The sequence below is a fragment of the Gossypium hirsutum genome, chromosome A09, assembly GCF_007990345.1.
Source record: "Gossypium hirsutum isolate 1008001.06 chromosome A09, Gossypium_hirsutum_v2.1, whole genome shotgun sequence".
NCBI lineage: Eukaryota > Viridiplantae > Streptophyta > Magnoliopsida > Malvales > Malvaceae > Gossypium > Gossypium hirsutum.
In genome coordinates this window covers 76957437-76983335 of record NC_053432.1, presented here as the reverse complement: position 1 = coordinate 76983335, position 25899 = coordinate 76957437, and the positions used below count along the sequence as shown (strand labels likewise).

At 30.4% G+C, this 25899-nt stretch overlaps 1 long non-coding RNA gene across 1 annotated transcript; it reads left to right on the top strand.

Annotated features, from left to right (window-relative positions):
- Positions 1-3508: 3508 nt before the first annotated feature.
- LOC107933626 (uncharacterized) lies at positions 3509-5085 on the top strand. The gene is made up of 2 exons (XR_001693679.2): positions 3509-3994; positions 4621-5085. It is a non-coding gene; the product is annotated as an uncharacterized lncRNA (long non-coding RNA).
- Positions 5086-25899: the final 20814 nt, after the last annotated feature.

The following is a 25899-nucleotide window of genomic DNA, read 5'->3' as shown; positions in this document are numbered from 1 at the left end:
TTGGTGATTTTCCAAAGTCAAAACAGGGAAACCCGAATTCATTTTGACCTTATCTCACAAAATTCATTATATCTCATAATTTACAATTCAATTTCTTATATTGTTTCTTCTATAAGAAACTAGACTCAATAATCTTTAATTCCATATTTTACTCATCCTCTAATTCAATTTCTACAATTTTTGGTGATTTTTCAAACTTAGACTACTGCTGCTGTCCAAAATAATCTTAGTACAAAATGTTGATTTACTTTAATTTCAATTTAATTCTAACTAAATTCACTTACTTTCTATCTTAATTCATACTTTATTTCTACTCAATTTTTAACCAAACTTAGACATAATTATCTATTTTTCATCATAAAACCATAATTTTGAAATTCTTTCAATTTAGTCCTTAAAGCATAAAACTTATGAATCACTTTACAATTCAATCCTTGTATCATTTTTAACTTGAATTTCTATCAATTTAGCCATTAATTCATCATTTTATTTAACATGGACAATATCTAGAAATCTAATAACTATCAAAATATCAACTTAATTTCATCAAAACTTTGTTCTAAAACTTCAAAAACATCAAAATTAAGGGAAAAGGGCTTGATTGACTTACCTATTAAAGCTTAAAGCTTCAAACCTTCAATTTTCTCTTTTCTCCCTTTCTTTCTTTCTTTTTCTCCCCTGCTCTCTGTTTCATTTCATTCTGTTTCTATTTCCTTTCATTTGCTTCTTTAGTTTATATATATAATATAATATAATATAATTAAAACATAAAATATCTTTATTATATAATAATATAATAATATAATAATATACTAAACATAAAAAAAATCTTACATTTTCTTCACAATAAACCGCCTCAATTTATACTTTTTGTATAATTGCCCTTTTAGTCCTTTTTATTTTCTTTTAATATATAATTCAACTTTCACACTTTATTCAATTTGGTCCTTTTACTTAATTACTCTTAATTAAATTAAATTCACTTAATTAAACTTTAATTAACCACTCATTTTACTTCGTAAATATTTTTAATAAATATTTACGAATCCATTTTTCAGAAACGGAGACCCGAAATACACTTTTTCGGTAACGGTAAAATTCGGGTCATTACACAAATGACTTCGGGGTCTCCTGTTCTGTTTTTAGAAAATCATTATAGTTTGTATAAAAATGGTTATAAGATAAAATTTATATGCTTAGACTCCTTAATGAGTCTAGTTTCAAATGAAATCAAATAGAACATATTTTGAATTCTGTACAATGAGAAATTTGATTCGTAGTGAAGAGTGGTCAGATTAGTCAAACAGTGAAACAGGGGAAACTTTAAGAAAAATCTGGTATTGATTGGCCAAACGTAAAATTCTGAAAATTTTATGGATGGAAGATATGTGAGTCTATTTTCAAGGAAAATTAACGGAAATTGATTTGGAGTTTTGTAGCTCCAGTTATAAATAATTTAGTGACTATTGCTTAGGAAGACAACTTATAGTGAATTTGTGATTATGTTGTAAACATTGATAAAACTTGTTAATGAGTTGCTTATTGTTTTCTTATGAACTTACTAAGCGTAAAGCTTACTCCCCTTTTCTTTCCCATATTCCCTAGGGTTGCCAGGTTAGCTCGGGTTGGAGGCCGTCAGAGATATTATCACATTGTCAAGTCTACGCTATCGGCGTAAATAAATCTTAGTGTTTTGAGTCTATGGCATGTATAGGGTTGTAAAGTTGAGTAAGTAAATGATACAAGACTAAGATATTGGTAAATATTTAATAATGCCTCATGAATATTTTGGGCCTTGTAAGCCCGATTAAAGGATAATATACGTGTGTATGAAAAGTTTAAAAATGATCAAAAATTTTTACGGTCTGGTTTTATATAAATGGATGAGTTTAAATCTAGTAGCACCTCGAACCCTGTTTCGGCGAGGGATACGAGCGAAGGGTGTTATACTAAGCTTCGATTTCGGCGAAGTGGAGAGGGATTTCAATGGCCCATTCGCACAGGTAAGTCATTCTTTCGCTTTTTTTGTTTTTGAGATAGATTTCAAAATAAAAAAGAAAATAGAGGCGTAAAAAAAATGAAAACAGGGAACAACCTTTGGAGAATATTCCTTCTTTGTATTTGATTGCTATTTCTTTTTTGTGTAATCTGTTTGTATTGCCCTTTTTTTTCCCTTTACAACAATTAAGAGTTTGGCTTTTATAGTCGGAAAAAGGAAAGAAAAAGGAAAATAAATTAAAAATACAATTTTTTTCATTCCCTTCTATTCGCTATTCTGCCATTTTTGTTCGTATTTGCCGTTGTGTTCGTCCTTCTTGCAGGTACGGGGTGTGCTGGCATGTACGGAGGCTGTGCTGGCGTGGTTGCTGCTCGTGAAGGCTACGGCGCAAGGACCCCTCTGCCCTAGGGTTTGCCGAAGTTTGGCTTGGCTTTCAGGCTATGGGTCATGTAACTGGACTCATGAGGTATTGGGTCCTCTGTAACCTTAGCGTTTTGGGCCTGTTGGGCCTGTTCTTGTAGTTGGGCCACGGATCTTGGTAATTGGAATGTAAAACTGGATTGTGGTTATTTAATTTATGTTTTATGGTTTGTTTGTAACGGGCCCAGGCATTTTGGCCCACTACAGGATTAATTAAATTTTTTTCGGCTAAATTAGTCATATACGCTATTTTTTTCTTTAATTGACTGAATAGATATTTTTTTTAAGAGTTAGGGAAATAGACCGATTTTGGAGAGAGTGTATGAAAAACACGTTCAGTTGGGTGCGCTTTGGCAGAAAAGCTCGTCCAATTGAACAAGCTTTCCGCACAGTTGTTAAGAAAGCTCTTCTAGTTAGGCGCAAGAAAAGTGCACCTAACTGGACACATTTTTCTTGGAATTTTTAAAAAACACTTCCAGTTGAGCACGCTTTCCTAACATATTAGTAAAAGCTTGTCCAGCTAGACACATTTTCACACTCTCTCTAAAATCAGTTTATTTATCTAAATATAAAAAAAAAGTCTATTCGATCAATTTTTAAAAAATGGCATATATGTTAATTTAACTTTTTTTTTCACCCCAACTTTGAAGCTTTTCTATTTCGAACTGTGGGTCATCTACTCTACTCTCTACTTGATCTTTATTTAAGAAAAAAAAAAGTAATCCATTGCCATGACTTTGATGATTCTGATAGTAGAATCAAATCTCACTTTCTTGATCGGTTAACTTTGGGGAACAACACATGCATCCAAAATTTTTATTTTAAGGTGGAATCGAGAGAAAGGATCCCATGTTTTTTTTTTGAACCTTCTAACAAAAATATTACTATCAGTAAAAAGAACATTACGGACAAAAAAAAGAGTTGGATTTTCTTACCGAGGTTGAAAAAATGAAACAAGTTAATAATTTGAAATATGTGGGTTGGTTGATTGCTAAAGTAAAAAGAAAAGAATCATATGCTTGGTTCGGTCTTGCAAAAGCTAAAACCTAGAAAAAAGGGCGAGAGATTAAAGTACAGTGAAGGAGACAAAGTTGAAAGCCTAACATTGGAAGCCAAGAAAAATTTAGGGTCTGTTTGATAGGGGAAAATATTTTCCGGAATTGATTTTCCCCATTTTCCAGTGTTTGATTGGAGGAAAATATTTTCCTCACGTAAAATCAATTACAAACACGGGAAAAAGAAGCCTTTAATTTTGGAAAATGTCTTACCGATTTGGAATCAGTAAGACATTTTCTGATTTTTCCAGTGTTTTCCCTTCTCTACACTCTTGTTCTCCCTTCTCCTCTCTACACCGATCTGGTTTCGTTCTCCCGTTCGTTCTCCCTTCTCCCTTTCGTTCTCCCTTGATTTGGTTTCGGGCTCCTTTTCCCCCATTGATTTCTTCTTCTTTTTATAAATTGATTTGGGGATTTTCTGCTTGTTTTTGTCTGAGATCTTGCTTGGGTTTTCTGCTAGTTTGGCTGTGCTGTTTGGCTTGTCTTGGGCAGACTTTCTTCACAGACTTGCTTTAGAAAGGTATATTTTCTTCTCCATAGTTTTGTCAATCGGTTTCTTGTCCATAGTTAAAAAGATTTTGGCCCCTGTTTATGTTAAATGTCACCTCTGCTCTCACTGATCTGTGCGTGCTTTTTTTGTTTGATTTTAAGTGTATTTTTTAGCAGATCGAAGCTTGTTTCGCTGTTTTTTATCAAAGTGTTTTTTTTTCTTTTAATTTTTAATTTTTGATCGAAATTCTGTGTTTTTCTGTTTGTTTGTCACTATCTCGTTTACTAACTGTTCATGCAATTCTTAAAGAGTATTATATCATAATGGATTCTTTTTAAGTCTCTGTTTGGTTGATAGGAAAATTCTAGAATTATATGAAAAAAGAAATGCAAATTTAAGTTTCGTTCAGAAAATGATTTCTACTTCGATTTTGTTTTATTATTCTGTTTTGCACGTTCTATTTCGTGCAATGCTTCATCGTATCCATATTATGTTACTCGTACTCAGATTTGTATATATGTATATGCATCTGATAATAATATGTTCAAAGAATTACAACATTTGATTTTGAAGAAGAAGAAATTAGCTTCTTCATTTTCTTTTTTTTTTTTTGGTTTAAGTGATTCTTTTTTAAGTATATGTTTTACCTTCTGCAGCCATTTCATATCTTTCAAGCCTTCCCTCCCAAAGCAGGCCAAGGTGAGGATCTTTGACTGGTTGTGAAAAGTGAAAGAAAAGCTTGTAAATGATTCTTGTTATGCTTTAAGTCTAGCATTACGTAAGCAGGGTTTGTGGTTCATGTTTTTAAGTATTTGCTTTACCTTTGTTCTCCAGAGTAGTTGAATATTTGTTTCACAGCTACATATATAGGAATTTGTGGTTCATGTTTTTAAGTATCTGTCTTACCTTCTGCTGCCATTTCATATATTTCAAGCCTTCCCTCCCAAAGCAGGCCAAGGTGAGGATCTTTGACTGGTTGTGAGAAGTGAAAGAAAAGCTGGTAAATGAAACTTGCATTTGTGCCGTAGAGCCTCATTTGGAGGCATAGCTTTTAACACGCTCTTATATAGAAAATAGTCATAATTGAGCATAATGCAATTTCAGTTCAATATTTCATTTCATTTATCAAGGTTTCAGTTTCGTATATGGCGGTGCTGCATTGTTGATATTATCCCAATTAAGAGATATTATTCCAATGATGCTAAAAGAGAATGGGGTAGAGCTAACAAGAACAAATTCATAGCATGTGGATGGTTTTAAATAGTTGTGCAAACACTTTGAGTGTAAAACTGCTTCATGATATGGTTGTGGAAAGATTGTGGGTTAAGCAAATGGCACAGTTTCTGTTTTAATGTAGTAGGTTGTACATTGGTTTTGGTTGCATTTCTTGGTGGATGCCGTTTGAATAATAAATTAGAATAACTAAAATTTTTCTTACACCGATTTTAATTTTGATTCGTATAGTGTACACTGACTAAAACATTTCACACCGACTAATGCACGAACAATACTAAAAAATTATTTTTTACCAACTTTATGGATAATAATTTAATTATGGATAATAATTTAATTAAAGATACAACATAATGAAATATGGATTATTCGTTTTTCTTTATCTTTTTTTTGTGAATTTATTCGTTTTTCTTTATTTGCAAGTAATCGATATCAAAATCTTTTACGAAAAATCTGATTAGTATATTCTCAAACTAGAATCTATATCAAATTGGTCTCTATAATTTAATTAAAGATACAACCAAAGTTTTTTTAGTTAAAAGTAAGAAGCATAGAAAAATTTGGCTTCAAAAATTTTTTCAGGGTTGAAGATATTGATACATTTATGTGGTGTAATATTATACACTTGGACAATGCTGTTACTATGTGGTGTACTACTAAGTATGTATTTGGATAAATTATTTCTAGTACTCATTGTGGTTTCGAAGCAATTTATAATTATTCAATATTATTACTAATACTCATTGTGGATAATATTTTTCAATTTTTAACAATCAATATTGTAGCTTAATAATTGAGTATTATTATAAATAAATCATTGCAATATATGTAAAAGCAATTTAAAATATAAAAATTTATTAATATATGTAAAAAATAACTTTTCCGAAAAATATTTTCAGGAAATCTGTCAAACAGCAGAAAATATTTTACACAGATTCAATCAAACACTAAAAAATATTTTCCAGTAAATCATTTTACAGAAAAGTAAAACATTTTCCAGAAATCATTTTACGGAAAACATTTTACTGGCAATCAAACAGACCCTTAATCTTAAAATAAAAAGCCATAATCACATTTTTCACCTTCAACTTCTTTTTAAAAAATCAAATCAGTCCTTTATTCTTTTAAGCCTTTTTTAGCCTTAAATTTTTATCTTTTCTCAAATTAATCAAATTAATAATGTATTTATATTATATATGGTTAAATGACATCATCAAATTATTATATATGGTTAAAAATATTAAAACACGAATTATGGTTAATAAGTTGATAGTGTCTTTTAACTACATACAACTTTTTTTCCTATTAAAATTATAAAATTGCATTAAACTTTTTCTTACTTTGAAACTTTTTTTTTTATCTTCTTCTCTTGTTTTCTTGAGTCTAGAATTTTTTATTTCCATTTTCTTCTCTTGTTACTATATTAAGTAAACTAAACTCAAAAGCATTTCCTTTTTCTTTTCAAAATATCCAGCGTTTCTACTTTATTGATGATATTGTGTTATTTTTTTCAAATCTCTCTTTTCATACAACTGAAGGCTTAAGAGTCACATTGTGTAAGGCTTGAAGAAGAACCAAATGGTTACCGGTCCCAACAACCAAAGCATGCTGGTAAAAAATAAAATAATAAAAATCACTCCGGTGCCTGCATAGAGAGGCTGACACTAAATTTTTTTTTTCTTGCCACGAGTGTCAGCCACCACACTATCAATTTTTTTTTAGTGTCGGCGTTTAGATAAAAAAAGAATTTTTTTGAATCGAGAAATACTCATATTTAAAAAAACAATACATAAAAAATTACATACGAGTGCTCACCATTATAGTGCCGACACCAAAAAAAACATTTTATCCCATGAAACCAGCAGCTAATGATTGGGGGATGATTGATTTGGGTGCCGGCACCACTTGGCACTGTTCACTTTAGATCATTATTGTCATTATTTTTGAAGTTGAGTCATTTTTATAAATATTTATATTTTAGGGATTAGTTGGATAAAAAGGCCAAATGTTATCAGTGTTGTTAACTTGCTGGCATGGATGCCACAGACAATCCACATGTATTAATTGCTGACATTAATTGCTAACATGGCAGTGACACATAAACAATTAATTAAAAATTTAAAAATATTAAAAAAATGCTTATATAAATTTTATAAAAATATTGTTAAATTTTTTTAAAAATATATTATAAAAATTCAGAAAAAATGTAAAAATGATAGAAAAATCCTAAAAATTAAAGAACCATTAAAAAACTATAACAAAATTATAATTTTTCTGTCGAATAATTAGAATTAATTGGTTGAGTTAGAAATGAAAGCCATGTATATGCTACAAATTGAAGGTGAAACAATCAACCAATGCAAAACTCGAAGATTTAATTTGAAGATGACTCTTGTTTAAATAGCAATCATGAGACAATATACAAAACCCAATGGTTCCTTAATTTACTTGGCTAGAAATGAAAACCATGTATTATGTATATGTTACAAATTGAAACTGAAACAATCTACCAATGCAAAACCCAGACCGTGGCTGTTGGTGGGATCAAGAGCGTTGAGAAGAATGATCCAACGGTGCCAAGGTCACTAAATGTGCTGCCAAGAAAGAATGAGATTGTATTTGAGAGAGATATTATTACAACCACAATAATTTTCTAAAGTTTTATATGGAAAATTTTGGACATTTTTTATATGTTTTCTCGTATCATGTTTTGGTCGAGACTTTTATCAAGAATTATTGAATTCTCTTGTTTAACTTTTTCCGATTAAAAAATATTACGGAATCATATACAGTTCATGTAATTATATAAAAAATAATAAAAATAATAAGAAAAGAATTTATTTCGGGTTATTGGCGGGAGCTCCCAACGGTGAAGAAATAGCCACTGTCAAGAAAAGTAACATATTAGGGTGATCTAACAGTCGATGAGAGAGATTTGGATTCGAGAAGCTTGAAAGCCTCTTATATTTAAAATTTTCCAATAATTAAAAAAAAAGCATTTAGAGGAAGGAAGGGAGGGGCTTTCAGGCATCGCTTTGGGTGGTCTTGGATGGTGTTTTATCATTGCAGTTAAGCAGCGACAATACAATAAGAAGTTAGGGCTAGGGATGAAAGGAAAAAAAGGAGGAAAATGAGAAAAAGAGGGCACCTGTTGTCGAGAAAAGGATAGGTGACGGCACTGGAAAAGCGGCGACCGCAGCACAGGAGAAGCAATTGCGACAACATAGGTGGCTAGGGTTTCTATGCAGAAAAAAAAAAGAGAAAAGAAGATAGAAAAATAAAAACATAAAAGCCACATAGATTTATTGTGTTAAAAAAATATCCACATAGATGCCACATCAGATTTTAATGGCTCCATTAGTATTTCTGTCGAAAACAGATCAGTTTAACTAAAAGAGATAGAAAAAGAATAAAGGGCTAATTTGATTTTTTAGAAAAAGGTAAGAGGGAAAAATTATTATTATATCAAATAAAAAAGAATCCAAGCAATGCTTTTTATGATACTCTAGTTGGTGGTGGTGTTCACTTTTGACCAGCGCACCCAAAGTGAAGTCGATGAAGTACCCAAAAGGTGCATTAGCATTGTAATTAATTAGGTGAAGTTTAATAATGAAAAATGAAGGTATTCAAAGAGATAAGAGCATGCCTGGAGAGCCGTTGTTATAAATATAGAAACACCAAATTATTATTCAGATTGCACATATGCCATACATGATTGATTTGATGACAGTAAAAAGCTAAAGCTGCTTGTATTGTACTCGATTTAAAATTCAAAGCTTAGTCCTTACCAACTAATTATTGGGTTTGGTTGCGCAAAAGTCAAATTTCACTTCATATACCAAATCATTAATTATTACAAAGTTGAACCGTAGGGTGTTGTGCTAGCATAAACCCCTGTTTAGGCCAACCCTGTAAAGGGGTAGTGTTGGTATTTTCAGCATCAAGGTTAAAAGTATGTTGTTTAATTTGTAACTTGTTATTTAACCAATTTTTACGGCATTTATCTTGATTCATTGCTCGGAGATTTTATAATATAACAATATTCGAGTATTATATTTTTTAAGAAAAAATTATTTCCCTTTCGAAGCCATTTTCACATGGTATATTGCATAATGTCATTTTTTATTTATTTATTTGGCACATATTATAAAGAGGTCTTAAGATTTAATTAAAAGTCAATAGAAATGTGCCATATGTTGCCACCCGATGGTTTAATGTGTCACGTTAATAATTCATCGGTAAAAAATGAACTATATAAACTAGAGTGATTAGTTTGAATGATTATTTTAATAGAAATAACTAAATCGAGGAAAAAATTAAAGTGACTAAAATAAGACAGACTATATTTTAAAATGATATTAAGTGTAATTGCCTTTTTTTAATTTGCAAGTTGGACTGAATTTGTTGTTTGTCTCTTTTTTAACTTAGATAGAAAAAAACATACACAATTAACTAAGTGATAATAAAATGAAACTTTTAAGTAATTGAATAACTTAAAATGTAATTTACTCATTTATTATTTAATTTTCTAATTAATTTAATTATATAAAAATAATTTTCAAAAGTATGTATTTGATATATTGATAGTGTATATATTTTATTTTTTAATATTTTAAATTTTAAAAACTACAAAATAAATTCCTAATAAGAAGAATTAATGTGCATCTTATAGACTAGTTTTATGGAAATAAATTATAATTCGTTTATGGATCATTAATATAGGCCCAGATATGATAATTGAACCATCTGAGACCCAGCAATTAATAAATAAATTGCTCACAAGTAGCCGTAGGGACTAGGGAGGGGAATGGGCTGGCTTGCCTGTTCCCCTATCATGCCCTTCCTTCCACTCCCATTTTACTCTAACAGCTCTACCAACAACTGCCTTGGACACTGCACCTTCTTCCGCCTACTTTATTCAAAATATTCATTTATTCTGTTAATTTTTTACTCTTAGGTTTTCATAATCAAACCCAACAATTAGTTTGTGGGTCCAATTGCTCAAATAAATTATAAAAATATTTAAAAAATCGGTTTATTTGGGCTAGTTTAGTATTAATTTTAAGAAATATTTTTAAAAAGTGTTTTCTAAATGTGATTTTGAAAAGTTTGGTTTAATATTTTTAGTATTGTTGTCAAAAATATTTTTGATAAATAAAATATCCATTTTAAACATTTAGACATGGTGTTATAAAGTAACAAATAAACATTTAAATAATGTTCAAATTAGTTATTATTATGATATGTTAATAAGAATATAGAAAATAATGTATTATAATTTTTGTTAATATTTTAATATATGAAAAATAAATTTTAAACATTTTTTAAACAATTAACTAGAGAATGAAAAGTACCATATGTTGGAGAGTGAAAACGTAATTAAACTGTAAAAAGTACTTTTGAGATAAAAATGCTAAAAAAATTAATTTTTCCATTTGGGAAAAAAATGTTTTTGGAAAGTCAAATATTTCTTTGAAAGGTTGCTTATTTAGCGTTCATTTTACTTTATAAAAGTACTTTTCATGTCGAAAGTGCCTTTAAAAAGTACTACTAAATACAACCTTAATTATCGATTTGTATTTTGATCAATTATGTTTAAGCTAAATTTGAAGTCAAGACGTAAAAAATCATATATAAAATGTCATTGAGGTTTTGAATGAAATGATAATTGTCAATTTTTTGGACATTTTCATAAGTTTAAAGTCTTGTTATATGTATATTTTCTTTAAGAATTATTTTGAATTTAAATTATTTTTTTTATAAATTTTAGATAACATATAAAATTAAAAAAGAATTCATATTTTATACAATAATATTTATTAATTTTTGAAAAAAATATTTTTAAGGATTTACTTAACTGAGTTGATATTTAATTAACTTGTGACACTTAATTAACGACTTAAGAGCAATACCAAATATTGCACATCCATTGTGCTGGTGGAAATATTTTAAAATTATATTCTAAATAATTTATAAAATAAAAAGTTAGCATTATAAGATTTTAATTTCTTTAATGAGGAATTAATGTAAGTCGTTAGTTTAATAAAGAAGTTATTTACGATGGATAATTTCTTTAGAGGCTTAATATCTTTTTTGGTCTTTGTGCTATAGTTAAATTATCATTTTAGTATCTGTATTTTTTTTATCAATTTGATCCTTATAATTTTTCTTTTTGGTATCAATTTGGCTCATTTACTTTCACTTTGTACAAGCTATTATTCTAACTTAAAATTTCGTTAAAAAAAGAGAAGTAAATTACACCAACAGTCACTCAACTTTAGGGTAGCTAACAAAATAGTCACCTAGATTTCATTTCAGTCACCTAGCTTTTGAAAAATAACAAAACAGTCACTAACGTTATAAAAAAGTGACAAAACAGTCACTGACTAACGGTTTCCATTACTGTCTTAATAGAACCGCTGATATGGCAAGTTAACTAGCTAACGTGGCCAGTTAACTTGCCACGTTGGATGAAAAATTTTAAAAAAACCTAAATAAGCCCTTTAACAGAGAAGAATAAGAAGAATAAGAAGAAGCAGTAGCAGCAGAATAAGAAAAGACTGTAAAAAAAGGTATTATTTACCTAAGTTGGTGGGGTCTAATTCTTTGCCATTGAAACTCCATGTCTCTATGAAAATGGATGAGCTGAGTATTGTATATGGGGATGAATCTCTTCTTCTTCTGCTGAACGGTTACCTTCAGCACCAGTTGCTCGTCTTTCTCTTCTGCTTGGATGGTATTGTAACATCCTGAAATAGGGCTTAGTCGGAATAGTGGTTTTGGGACTACAAATCTGACATAAAAATATTTATTTTATGATTATTATGAGGCCTAGAATATGATTATATGCATGTGTTAAAGTTTCATGAAGAAATTCTAAGCATAAGGTGTCCAATTGGAAATTAGAGACTAAATTGAATAAATTGTGAAACTTGGATTCTAGAAGCAATTTGTATGAAATTGCTTTAGATTATGAATTAGAAGGTCTTGGATAGTAATTTTCCCAAATTTTAAATTTTTGGATAAAAATGGGCTTGCATGGATGAAATTTTAAAGAAAGTGCATAAGGGCATTTTTGTCATTAGGCTTTTTAATGAAATAAAATGGGAAAAAAGAACCAAAATCAGCTCATTTTCTCCTTCATCCAGCCGAATTTCAAGGGTCACCATAGCTAGGGTTTTCAAGCTTTCCAAGCTAAATAGTAAGTGCCCCCAAGCCCCGTTTTTCATGTTCTTTGTATTTTTGAAATCCTGGTAGCTTGCTCTCTTCATTTCTACCCATATTTCATGCTAGGGTTCATGTTCAAAAATTTACCCATGCATGAGTTATTGGTATTTTGATGGATTATGGAAGAATATGAAAGATAAATGTGTATTAAACATATTTTCCAAGTTGGTTTTCATAAGGAACACTTATTAGGACCATTTTGCAAAAGATGTAAATGTGTGGTAAAAATGAGGAAAATAATGAAAAATGTGGGTTTCCATAAGAGATAAAAATGTTCGGTTAGGCTTGGGTAAGATAGAAATTGCATGTGTTTCATTATACGAGCTTAGGGACTAAATCGTAAAAAAATTGCAAAGGTTAGGGGCAAAGTGGTCATTTGGACCGGGGTAGATATTAAACTTGAAATTTATAATGTGGGGTATTAATGAAATAATTTTGCTATTATAGACCCCGATGAACAAATTTCGGAGGTCGATCGTGGTAAACGCAAAATTTCGGAATAACCGAAACATAATCCTAAAAAAAATACCAGGTAAGTTCAGATAACTTAAAGTAAACCCCTAATAAGCATAATTGTATAATTTGTGAATGCATGATGTTTGCATTTATTGATGGCATGAAAATGCATGAAATGCACATTTAGTAATGACTTGTTGATAACTATCTCAGTTGAGGTTAAAAAGCGGATTCGATGGATAAACCATGTTTTACATGTGAATTAAGATCTTGCATGTGTTGCAGTAAGGATTTAGCCCAGACGGGTAATCCGCTAATCTCAATTATAGAAAGGATCTAGCTCGGACGGGTGTTCCTTGAATGATCGAGCCTCCCGAAGAATATATGTGCATTACAGATTTAGCCCAGACGGGTGATCTGATTAGGGTCTGAATTTAGTCTGGATAGGTAATTCAGATTCGAGCTCATTAAGGATGGTGTCGCTATAAGAGATTTATCCTGGACTGGTAATCTCGACATCGCCTTACGAGTTCATGATATGGGGGATTTAGCCTGGACTGGTAATCCTGCCATATGATGTGAGGTTCACGGGAGTGCATATATGGAATGATCATTCCTATGAATTGACAGATAATGGGTATTCCATCGAGATTTCTTAGAAACTCAACGAGATTAACATGGGATATACATATATGAATGAAATGTTGAATGATGAGCTTATCTAGTTAGATTATATGATACATGATTATGTGACTAACTCATGATAGGAAACCATTTCATAATGGATAATTTCATGAATTAGGTATGAATGTATGTTAATTGCTCGGTAAGTTTACTTTCCAGTTATTTGAGCTTACTCAGCTTGAAAATGCTTACCCCCTTTCTTTTCCCTGTTTTTTCAGAGCCCAAGGACTCATAAGGATTTGAAGACAATTGGAAAGTCAACACACTATCAACTAGACAAGCTTTGGTATAAAGACTTTGTTTGTTTTGTTCAATGGCATGTATAGTATTTTTGAGTATTTTTGAGTATTTTGGTTATACGTGTCATTTGATTTGCCAAATGAAGGCATGTAAAAGTATGTTTATCTCTTTGTATATGGCCGCAAAAATTGGCTTAATTGAAGTAGGCCATGACCTATGAATTTATGTATAGTTTTATTTACAAGTGATGGGTCGTTACCATTTGGCAATGAGTCGTATGAACGAGCCAATTTCGGATGAGTTAAAGTGACATGTGAACCCATAAACACTAAATGGGAAATAACCTATTATGTATGAAACCAATGATATGAGGTTTCCATACAATGAGTCTCATTAAGATTAATTACAAGTGTAAAGTCATGTTTTCTCTCAAACTTGGAAATTTCTAAGCATAAGAGGTAGAAAAGGGTGACTTTAAGCTTGGAATATAGCCTATCAGAGTCCACATGGTTGGACACACGGGCGTATGTCTAGGCCGTGTGTGACACACGGTTCCCTCCCACGGGCGTGTGTTATGACCGTGTGTCCCCTGCACTTAAAATTTTGGTTTAAAGTTGTGCATGGATAGTCCACACGGGCGTGCGCCATGACTGTGTTAAAATGATAGTTTCGTCCACTAGCAGTCAGCACGGGCGTGTTCCATGGTCGTGTTGATAAGTCAGTATTGCCCATGGTTGAAGGACATAGGCATGCCCCAAGATACACGGGCGTGTGAGTCCACACGGCCCACCTACACGGGCGTGTGAGTCCACACGGCCCACATACACGGGCGTGTGTCCCTTTACGTTAAGGAAAATTTTCTGAGGAGTCCAAGGTTAATCGAACGTGCCCATATTTGTCCCGTATTGCCTTCCGATATGTTATAGGTCTCAAAGGCCTATACAAGGGACGAGATGTTCATGGTTGAAAAGTTTTAAATTTAAATGAAATTTTGTGACCCGAGTTAGAATACTGAAAGTGTAAAGTTTCAGTAATGCCTTGAGCCCTGTCTCGATGTTATATACGGGTTTGGGGTGTTACAGGTATATAGTGATCATTCTATTTTTTACACAATTTCTGCGTCGAACGTTCTCTCTTGTGGCTTGCCACTTGTATCGCATTTTTCTTGTTTTAAATAAAAAAAAAGAAGTTTGGATGAGACTGCTGAAACAGTAATTAACCTGAAAATTTTCTTATTGCAGGTTATTTATCATGATGGGTGTGATCTTGCTTGTGATGCAACACCCCTAACCCGTATCCGCTGCCAGAACAGGGTTTCGGAGCATTACTACCATTTGCAGATCACTTAAAAAAATTAAAATACTTACCGATTCAATGCATCATATAAAATAAATATATTACCATTCAATCAATAGTTTGGCACTTGTATAAGCATCAAACAACAACATTGTTAGTATACTTGCACATATCTCATATAAATTCAACATTGATATATCTATTTTCTCGACATGTCACACTTGAGTTTAATAATAGTCTCAATTACATAATTTCCTTGTATCAACATATCAAAGATAATCATATATGTACATGTCATGAAACATATCATGCTCTTACCGTTTCTTCACAAGCATATATCATTCATTTCATTATAGCAATATTTTATGCTTCATCATTTCCATATATTTTATGTATATTTATTCTGGTAATAGCTTATATCAAACTTAACATAAATTATATTCCATGTACTTATACTTATTTCGTTTATCCACTTTCATAATTATTTCATACAACGCTTTTGTACATATATTTCCATATGACCAGTTCTTGTAAACATTTTACACAACCATTTCATATAACCACTCGTCATCTGATACATTTTACCTGAATATCAATTGTTCAACAGATGTTATAGTGTCTCCCATCCACGGTCTTATTTATCTTTGACGTGATGCCATAGTGTCTTTCAACTATGGTCTTACTCATTTTCTGTCATGTTGCCATGGTATCTTTCAACCATGGTATTATTCTTTTCATGTCACGTTGCCATGGTATCTTTCAACCATGGTCTTACACATCTCATATCAAGTTGCCATGGTATCTTGCAACCATGGTCTTACACATTTCATATCAGGTTGCCATGGTATCTTTCAACCATGGTCTTACACACAGGTTGCCATGGTATCTTTCAACCATGGTCTTACACATTTCATATCAGGTTACCATGGTATCTTTCAACCATGGTCTTACACACAGGTTGCCATGGTATCTTTCAACCATGGTCTTACACATTTCATATCAGAGAGCATACTCCCGCGAACCTCATCCTTACAGTGGGATTACCAGTCCAGGCTAAATCCCCTGTAATATAAACTCATAGAGTATTGTCGGGATTACCAGTCCAGGCTAAATCCCCTGCAACGGCAATTACTCTAATGAGCTTGGATCTGAATTACCAGTCCAAGCTAAATTTAGACCCTAATTCGGATTACCCGTCCGGGCTAAATCTGTTTTACACATATTCTTCGGGAGGGCTATATCAGGATAGGATCACCCGTCCGGGCTAGATCCTTTTTACCGTCAATTCCTTTTCAGAGATCCATCGAATTTTCCTTTCATTCAATCGGGATTTCTTCTCCTTTTATCAAATTTATCAATGTTTCATAAATTTTCATACAATGAACATTCAAATCATATTCACATAAATAACATACAATCTCAAGCATTTAAGAATATAATTCAAGTTACACGAACTTACCTCATTGCTTGTTTGTGTTTATAATTTCATTAATCGATATCTTTTCTTTTCCACGATCAAGTCTCATATTTGAGTCGTCCGGATCTTTATAAATAGATTTGATCATCATTTTCATTCATTTCATATTCTAATGCATTTAATTAATGCTCTAGGCAAAATTACCATTTTGCCCCTAAACTTTTAATTAATGACGATTTCATCCTTAGGGTCAGGAAAATAAAATTCTTGCAATTTAATCCTTATTTTCAGCTATTATTCTCATATATATTGATAACAATCCATGAATTCTATAAAATATCAGAATTTTTCATAATTTCAACACTTTTCAATTTAATCCCTAAAACATGTTTTCCCCCGATCTTGAACTAAATTAATAATTTCATTCAATTTTGTAATTTAAATAATAAAATAATCAATTTCATGCAATTTGGTCATTTCTGACATGTTTACAAAATTGCCCATAAAGTTTTACTTTTATTCAATTTAGTCCCTGAGCCTAAAATATGCAAATTAGCCATGCTAGATGAATATTCATACATATTTTTCCTCCTCCTCCTCTCCATTCCACATCCTTAATGTAGATAACACACTTGTAAGTAACATTATCCATAATTTTTATTATTTACTTTTATGAATATTCAAGCTATCTATCTGCATCATAGTCACTAAATTATTTATATCTGGATCTATAGAACTCCAAATTAATATCCAATAATTTTCCCTGAATCTAGACTCATATATATTCTTACCATTAAAATTTCAGGATTTTTGGTTTAGCCAATAAGTACAGTTTATTCTTTAAAGTTACCCCTATTCTGCTGTCTGACAGTTCTGACCCCTCTTCACCAAAAATTAATTATCTCTTCATACAGGATTCAAATGATGTTCTTGTTTGTTTCTCTTAAAAATAGACTCATTCAGGATTTTATAAATATAAATTTAAGCCCCTAATTATTTTTATTCAATTTTTTATGATTTTTCAAAGTCAGAACAAGGGAACCCAAATTCATTGTGACCTTGTCTCACAAAATTCATTATATCTAAAAATTTACAAATCCATTGCTTACACTATTTCTTTTATGAGAAACTATACTCAATAATCTTTAATTCCATATTTTTTTCATATTCTAATTCGATTTCTACAATTTATGGTGATTTTTCAAATTTAGTCTACTGCTGCTGACAAACTGTTTTTGTGCAAGCTATTAATTACCATGTTATAACACCCTTATTTTCTTTTTCTACACTATTTCTCATCACTTTCTCTTATTTTATCTTCACTAACATATCAAAAACATAGGACCTTATGTAAGAAAACTCTACTATAACATTATTTCCATGCTTTGTCAATAATAACAAACTTAAAAACATATTGAAATCTTGATATACTTACCTTGTTCTATTAATACTAATCTTTAACTTGATTTTCTCTCTCCTCCAGCTTCTATTTCTTGAATCCAACTTGATATTCTAACTCCCCATGCTCTCCTTAACATTTTTGTCTCATGGTAGCTATGGAAATTCATTTGATTTTTGGGTGAAAATGGTGAATTTTTGGTAAAAGGACCAAATTGTAAAGAAAGTAAAACTTTCTTTCTTTCTCTCTTTCACTCACGTTAATGCATGGGAAAATATGGATGAGAATTTCTCATCTTTCTTTCTTTATATACTAATAAAATAATAATAAAATATCTTATTAAAGTATTAATAAAATAATATTTATCTAATTAAATAATTATAAAATATCAAAATATCTCTAGCATCATTATTACTTTCTAGATTTCTCTCTCTTCCAATTGACCATTTTGCTCTTCATTATCTTTTAAAATTCCATCATTGAGTCATCATTTAATTTGGTAAAATTATAATTTAGTCCCTCATAGTTCTTCATCTATTCAATTTGGTCTTAATTCATCTATTTTCCTTAGTTTCTAGATCATTCCACTCTTAAATTATTTACACTATTGGTCCTTCAAAATTTTCATATTTACACTTTAACCTCTCAAATTATGAATATTTACTCTTGTGTAACAAAACTTTTCTCACTTTTACAATTTAGTCCTTTCTTGAATTAATATATCATAATGTACTTCTCAATATTGACATAACTCAAAATTTCCCTTTTTGTCGCTTTATTTCCTTATTTTACTATATCAAGGATAATATCTTACTGTAAAAATTTTCAGGGTATTACATGTGAGCTCAACGAGACTGATGCTGCACCTTTCATGGCCATTGCAGAACTTAATACAAAGTGGAGCAGACCGGAATTTCAATCTGAGGAAAACAGTGTCTCATCGAGTTAAGGATCCTAGCCCAGCTGCTGTTATCCCTGCAGCAACATTGCACCATCTGATACCAACACCGGCTAAGGCATAAGCAAACAAATATGACAATCTCCGATCAACTTTTGAGTCTTCAGTCTGGGTACTATTTCTATTTTGGAGGGCATGAAAATTTTTAAGATCACTCTCCCACTAAGTATTGTATATGGGAATGAAATAGATGAGCTGAGTATTGTATATGGGGATGAATCTCTACCCGTTTCTATGAAAATTCTAGGATTTCAACAAATTAGGCAAATAAGACTTTTTTTTTACATTCTCTTCTTATTTTGTTGCTGCTGCTTCTTTTTATTTTTATTTTTCTTTTTCTTTTTCTTCTTCTATATTAAAGGGATTTTTTAGGGTTTTTTTTAATTTTTTCATCCAACGTGGCAAGTTAACTAGCCACGTCAGCTAGTTAACTTGCCATATCAGCGGTTTTGTTAAGACAGTAACGGATACTATTAGTCAGTGACTGTTTTGTCACTTTTTTATAACGTTAGTGACTGTTTTGTTATTTTTCAAAAGTTAGGTGACTGAAATGAAACCTAGGTGACTATTTTGTTAGCTACCCTAAAGTTGAGTGACTATTGGTGTAATTTACCCAAAAAAATTAAAAGTACTAATGACTAGGAGTGTTCAAACTTCAGTTATAACTGAATTAACCAATCGAATCGATCTAATTCGGTTAATCAGTCGGTTAACTGATCTAGTTTAGTTGGAAGTCGGTTAATTTTTTTTTTAAATTTTGGTTAACAGTTAATTCGATTTGAAATCAAATAATTAATCGAATTAACCGAACTTAATAAATAATACTATATATTATATATACTAGGCTATTACTAATTCGGTTAATTCGGTCAAACGAACTTTATCAATTTATTTATTTTTTATATATTTTATACTTGTTTTAACAAAAAAAACAAACAAACAAAATTTATAAGTTTCGGTTAACGGTTAACAATTAAAAAGTTCAGTTAATACCAGTTCGATTTGGTTAACCAATTGATTAACCGTTTGAACACCTCTACTAATGACACAATGCCATGTATCAAGAAAAAGAAAAAAGTTCGTATAAAAATTAAAAAAAATTAAAATCCAAAAAAGATTTAAAACTTAAAAACTAAAAAAATTTTAATTGGTTTTTGAAAATTATACAAAAGTACTTTTAAAAATTATAAGTATGCAAAATTTTAAAATATATATTTGGAATTTTAGTTTTTTTTTAAGAAAAATTTAGAAATTTATGAAATTTTTAAGATTTTTATGGTTTTTTTTTAAGTTTAAGGATTTTTATGAAATGTTGGCATTTTTAGGAATTTTGAGTTTGTTAGTAAAGAATACTATAAATTTCTTTAGGAATTCTTAAAATTATAAATTTTATAAAAGACCTAAAATTCCAAACAATTTAAAAGAAATTTAAGTTTTTTTTTAAGTTATGGATACTTATAAATTTTTTTTATAAATTTAAAGATGTGAAATCATTTTCTAATAAAGTTGACCTAAGACTTTAAAAAGCCAAAGAAAGACTCAACTCCAAATGAAGTAAGTTGTATGGAAAAAGAAGAAACAACTCTTTCATTCCCATCAGCACAAGAAGCGAAAATGTATTAGAATGCATAATAAAATAAGAATAGCTAAAAACAAAAGAAAACCTAACACTAGAATCAAATAAAATAAACTATTCAGTAAAAAACTCGAAATAATGAAAAACAATTTGAATTTTTCATTCGAGTATTTCCGATGTGCTAAAATCATAAAATTTAATCTGGAGCTTCTTTAAATGATAAAAAATTGATTTGAAATTTTTTGGTACAAAATTACACCCACAAAATATTTTTCAACTATCTTGTGGAAATATTTTTTATTGTAAAATAATGCCTAAAAACAATGGTTAAAATTTTAGATCAAAACGAGGTTGTTTACCAACTCAAAGGATCAAATTTTGGAAAAAAAAATTAGTTAAACCAATTTTGAATACAACAAAAAAGTTACAGTAAGAAATCAATATTAGCAAACATAAGAAATGACCAAAAATACCCAAATTTGATACCAAATGATAGGGGCAACAGACTAAGATCGTAGTCAAATCGTTTAACTCCAAGAAAGATTTGGATCTAACTTGAAAAAAGAAAAAATATATTTAGAAACAAAGAATACGAAAACAACTAAAAAAAAGAAATTCAGGATTAAAAAAATAAATATTTAAAACATAGATAAATAAAGAAAACAAAAATAAAAATGTGAAAGATAGATCGAATAAATTAATAGATATGGATAGAAGATAATTATCTAACTAAACCCTTTGAGATATAAACAGCAACGAATTCAAGTAATGACTCTAATCAAACCTCCAATAAGAATACTTAACAAATCAAATAATGAATAATGGAGTTTCATGGCTTATTGAAGAAAATTGAGAAAAAAATCACTTTTAAAAACTAGAAGAAAGCAATCTTACACAAAATAGATCAATGCCTTCAATGAATAATGAAGAAGCTAGCTAATTAAATCTAAATAAAACCTTCAAATATAATGGAATTCTAATTCATGTAAATAGTGAGTAGTTTTAAAAGAACTAAATTTCCTGATTGACTAACAAATAGATCTAGCCCGACCTGAAATGTGGGAGGGTTTTGACAAAATATAGGCCCAAAAAATAGGTTTGGACAAAAAAATAAAGCCCATTTAAAAAATGGGCCGAGCCTCGGGGAAGGCATTTTTGGCCCGAGTTTGGCCCGACCCAAATCCACTAAAGGACAAAAAAAATTTGTTTTTTTTTTAAATATTATTTTCTTGTCGTTTTCCCCTTATTTTGCTACCATTTTACTATTATGTTACTATTATTTTGTTGTTATTGTTTGGATATTGTATAAAACTTATTTTATTGTTAATTTTGTTATTATTTTAAAGACATTTGTTAATTTTGTTATTATTTTAGAGACATTGCTTGTTAAGTTGCACCTATCTTAGTCTTATTTAAGTATATATATTTTTTAAAATTTATTTTCAATTTGTTGGGAAATATTTATTTTGATGTTTTTAGTATTTTTGATGTATTATATATTTTTTAAATTTATATAAAAATAACATAAAAATTAATATAGGCAGGCCGGGTCGAGCCTAGGTTTTAGCACTTTTATCCAGGTCAGGCTTGGGCAAAAATTTAAGCCCATTTTTCGGGCCGAGCCCTGGCCTAGCAAATGGGCCTAAATTTTTAGTTGAACCAGCCCGAACCCGACTCGACCTGGCCCATTGTAACACCCCTTACCCGAGACCGTTTCTGGAGTCGAGCACGAGGCATTACTTGGCTTATCTTACCAGTTCGGAGCATAAAAACTAGGTTTGAAAATTTATTTCATTATTCGCAGCAAATCTGTCTAGTCGCGCAGCAGTTACTAAATTAATTATAACTTGAGCTAAAGAACTCGAAATTTAATCCCGTAAATTTTCCCTGAAACTAGACTCATATATCTACTCACCATAAAATTTTTAGAATTTTTTTGTTCAGAAAATTAGTACAGTTTATTAGTTAAAGTCTCCCCTGTGTCACCACCAGACTGCCCTGACCTCTAGTCACTAAAAATAAGTTTTCTCGCTATAGGATTTTCATATGAAGTTCTTACTTGTTTCTATAGAAAATAGACTCATTAAGGAATCTAAGCATGTAAATTTCAACTCATAACCATTTTTGTACAATTTGTAATTATTTTCTAAACTCAGATTAGGGGACTCCAAAAACAGTTCTGACCCTATCTTACTAAAATTCACATATCTTAAAATATAAATTTCTTTTTCCTACACCGTTATTTTTCCATGAAAATAGACTCAACAAGCTTTAATTCCATATATCATTCACCCTCTAATTCATTTTATACTATCTTGGGTGATTTTTCAAATTCACGTCACTGTGCTGCCTGAATTCTGTTTCTTTGCAAAATTTTATCCTTTTATGATTTCCATGCATAATTTATCACTTAATCTTTCATAACAACAAACACCTTCATCCTTAATCATTTTAATAACCATACATCATCAACTACTTACACATCACTCGTTATTCATATTATACCAAAAGTAGCTAAGTTTCTATACATGCCATACACAAAACAAAACGTCTAATTATACCGAGTTATTTCTTTGATAGTGTGATCGGCCTCCGACGTTTCCTTCGATCCCCGAGTGGCTAGATAAGTACTATAAGAAGAAGAAAATAAAGAGATTAAGCACTAGGCTTAGTAAGCTTACAAGCAAATAAATCACAACATTCAACATAATGGATAATTATGCATAATATCATCTAACATCATAAATTTCTTTACTTCTCAATTTCTATCTTCTTCTTTATTCCCTTACCTTCTTTCTTACCTGACCTTTCCGTTTTCATAAATATAATCTACTTTTCCTTTGCTGTTAATTCACTGTAATTTAACTCGTACCCTGACCCGTTGAACCACTCGGAATACTAAGGATACTAGGGTCGTTCCTGTCTATCAATATCCTGCCAATGCCAGGTCTTTAACATGGACTTACATGAATTATTCCTGTCTCCAATGCCATATATAATATGGACTTACATGGCTCAATCCTGTCTCCAAAGCCATATTTCTAATATGGACTTACATGGCTCATTTCTGTTCTGTCCTGTCAACCCTAATATCCTAACATTCCTAGGGTTCAACCGGAGCTTTCTAACACTTTTCCTCTGTCACTTCACCTTAAATTCGACTTTAAATATTTTCATAACATAAATATATAAATGCTGGAAATTGACAATAATAATGTAAAATAAAAGAATATTGCATTTATTTACTGTAAACTTACCTCGGTACCAATTATAGCCAAATTTACCAACTTAGGCTTCAACTTTATTCTTCCCTTTGTCTAACCTCGAGTTTCGTACTTCTTGATCTAAAATAGTAAATTTAACTTATTTAATAATCACATTCATCAAAATAGCCCTCGACTCTAACTTTTTCAAAATTACAATTTTGCCCCTAAACTTTTACATAATTACATTTTTGCCCCAAGGCTCGGAAATTAAACTTCATCTCTTATTCTTATGTTTTATAACATTCTGAACATTTTTCCCTTCTATGGCAACATCAAATTCTAATTTAATCCCTTATCAATACTAATTTTATTTTTGCATTCTAACTCTATATTCTCTCTTAATTCTTACTATAAACTCAGTTAAATTCTTCAATTTCCCCATAAATCCCTAATTTCGGGATTCTTTCAATTTAATCCCTATCAATTCAAAACTTATATTTTATTTTACAAATCAATCTTTTACTAACTTCTAACTTAAAATTCAATCATTTTAACCTCTAGTTCATCAATTAATTCAACATAACTCATGTCTAACAATCTACTAACTTTCAAAATATCAACATAAATCAAGTAGTATTTATCTCTAGGATTCCAAAAACTCAAAAATTATAAGAAAAAGACTTAATTTGACTTACCAATTGAGCTTGGAACCTTAAAACCTTAAATTTCCCTTTTTCTTTTCTTTTCTTTCTTTCTTTCCTTCCTTCCTTCCTTCTCTGTTTCGTTTTGCTCTCTGTTTCTTTCTTTCTCCCTTCTCTGTTTTGTTTTGCTCTCTGTTTCTTTTCTTTCTTTCTTTGTCATATATATAATAATATAATAATATAATAATATAATATAAAACATAATTATTACTTACGCATGTATAATATAATATATATTTTAAATTAAAAATATCTTAGATTTTTCTTTTGTTATGCCGCCTCAACTTTAGAAAAAGGCATAATTGCCTATTTGGTCCTTTAACTTTTCTTTAATCTATAATTAAACTTTTATCCCTATTGCAATTTAATCCTTTTTCATAATTAACTATCGAAACATTAAAATTTCTTAACGAAACTTTAATATTATCCTATTGACACTCCGTAAATATTTATAAAAATATTTACGGCTCAGTTTATAATATCGAGGTCTCGATACCTCGTTTTCGACCCAATTTACCTAATAATTTCTTTTAAATCACAAAATTCACTGATTTAAAAAATATTTCTAAAATCACACTTAACTTATAATTATTAATTAATAAATTTTTTTCTAACTTTTTCATCAATTTTAGTGATCTCAAATCACTATTCTGACACTACTAAAAATTGGGCTGTTACAACTCTTCCCCCCTAAAAAAAATTTCGTCCTCGAAATTTCTCACCTGATACAGGCTATTAAGTCAAATCTTTCTTCCACCCTTTCAATTGAAGTCCATAAAAATTAATCATAACTCATATCACTTCCGAGATCATATCATAACTCATTTTAGAACTTGATACTATGCCTGAACTTAACTGAGTAACTCTGATGTTCTCTTGCCATCACTTTTTCACTAGTAGTATGACTACTAAGAAATTTCCAGTAATTGTCTGTCGAAACATAACTGAGAAACTCGAATTATCTTATTTAATACCTTTGAACGAAGTCCTTGGAAACCCATCCAGCGAGAAGAAAACAGATAATTTAAACCCATTGTGGAGACCCAAGATGTACTGATTCCATCACTGATTATAACTCAATTAACTTTTCAATGAATAACCCACTCTGATTAAAACAACTGAGTCGATTTTATCTATCAGATAATAACATTTCAGAATAATCCAATCTTCTTGTTGTCAAAACAATCCAGATATACCATATATCATAATCCTCTCGGAACACCAATCGAAAATTTTCACAAATAGCATTTAACTCAAACGAATTTTGACATTCCATTATTGACTTGTTGACATAATTTCAGAATTACCTGAGAAATGAAAACCAAAATACAAGTTTGAGCTCAATCTTCCTCCATCTATACTTTTGCCGATGTCAACCCTTTCACGAAAACTAGAAAGGAATTATATATATAATAAAACTATTTCAATCATTAACATCGAAGCTTTAAACTATACCGAAGCCACAATCATCAGATAGATTAAAAACCATAATGCCATAATAGAACTGACGTTCCAACCGTATAGATAGAACAATACTTCAAC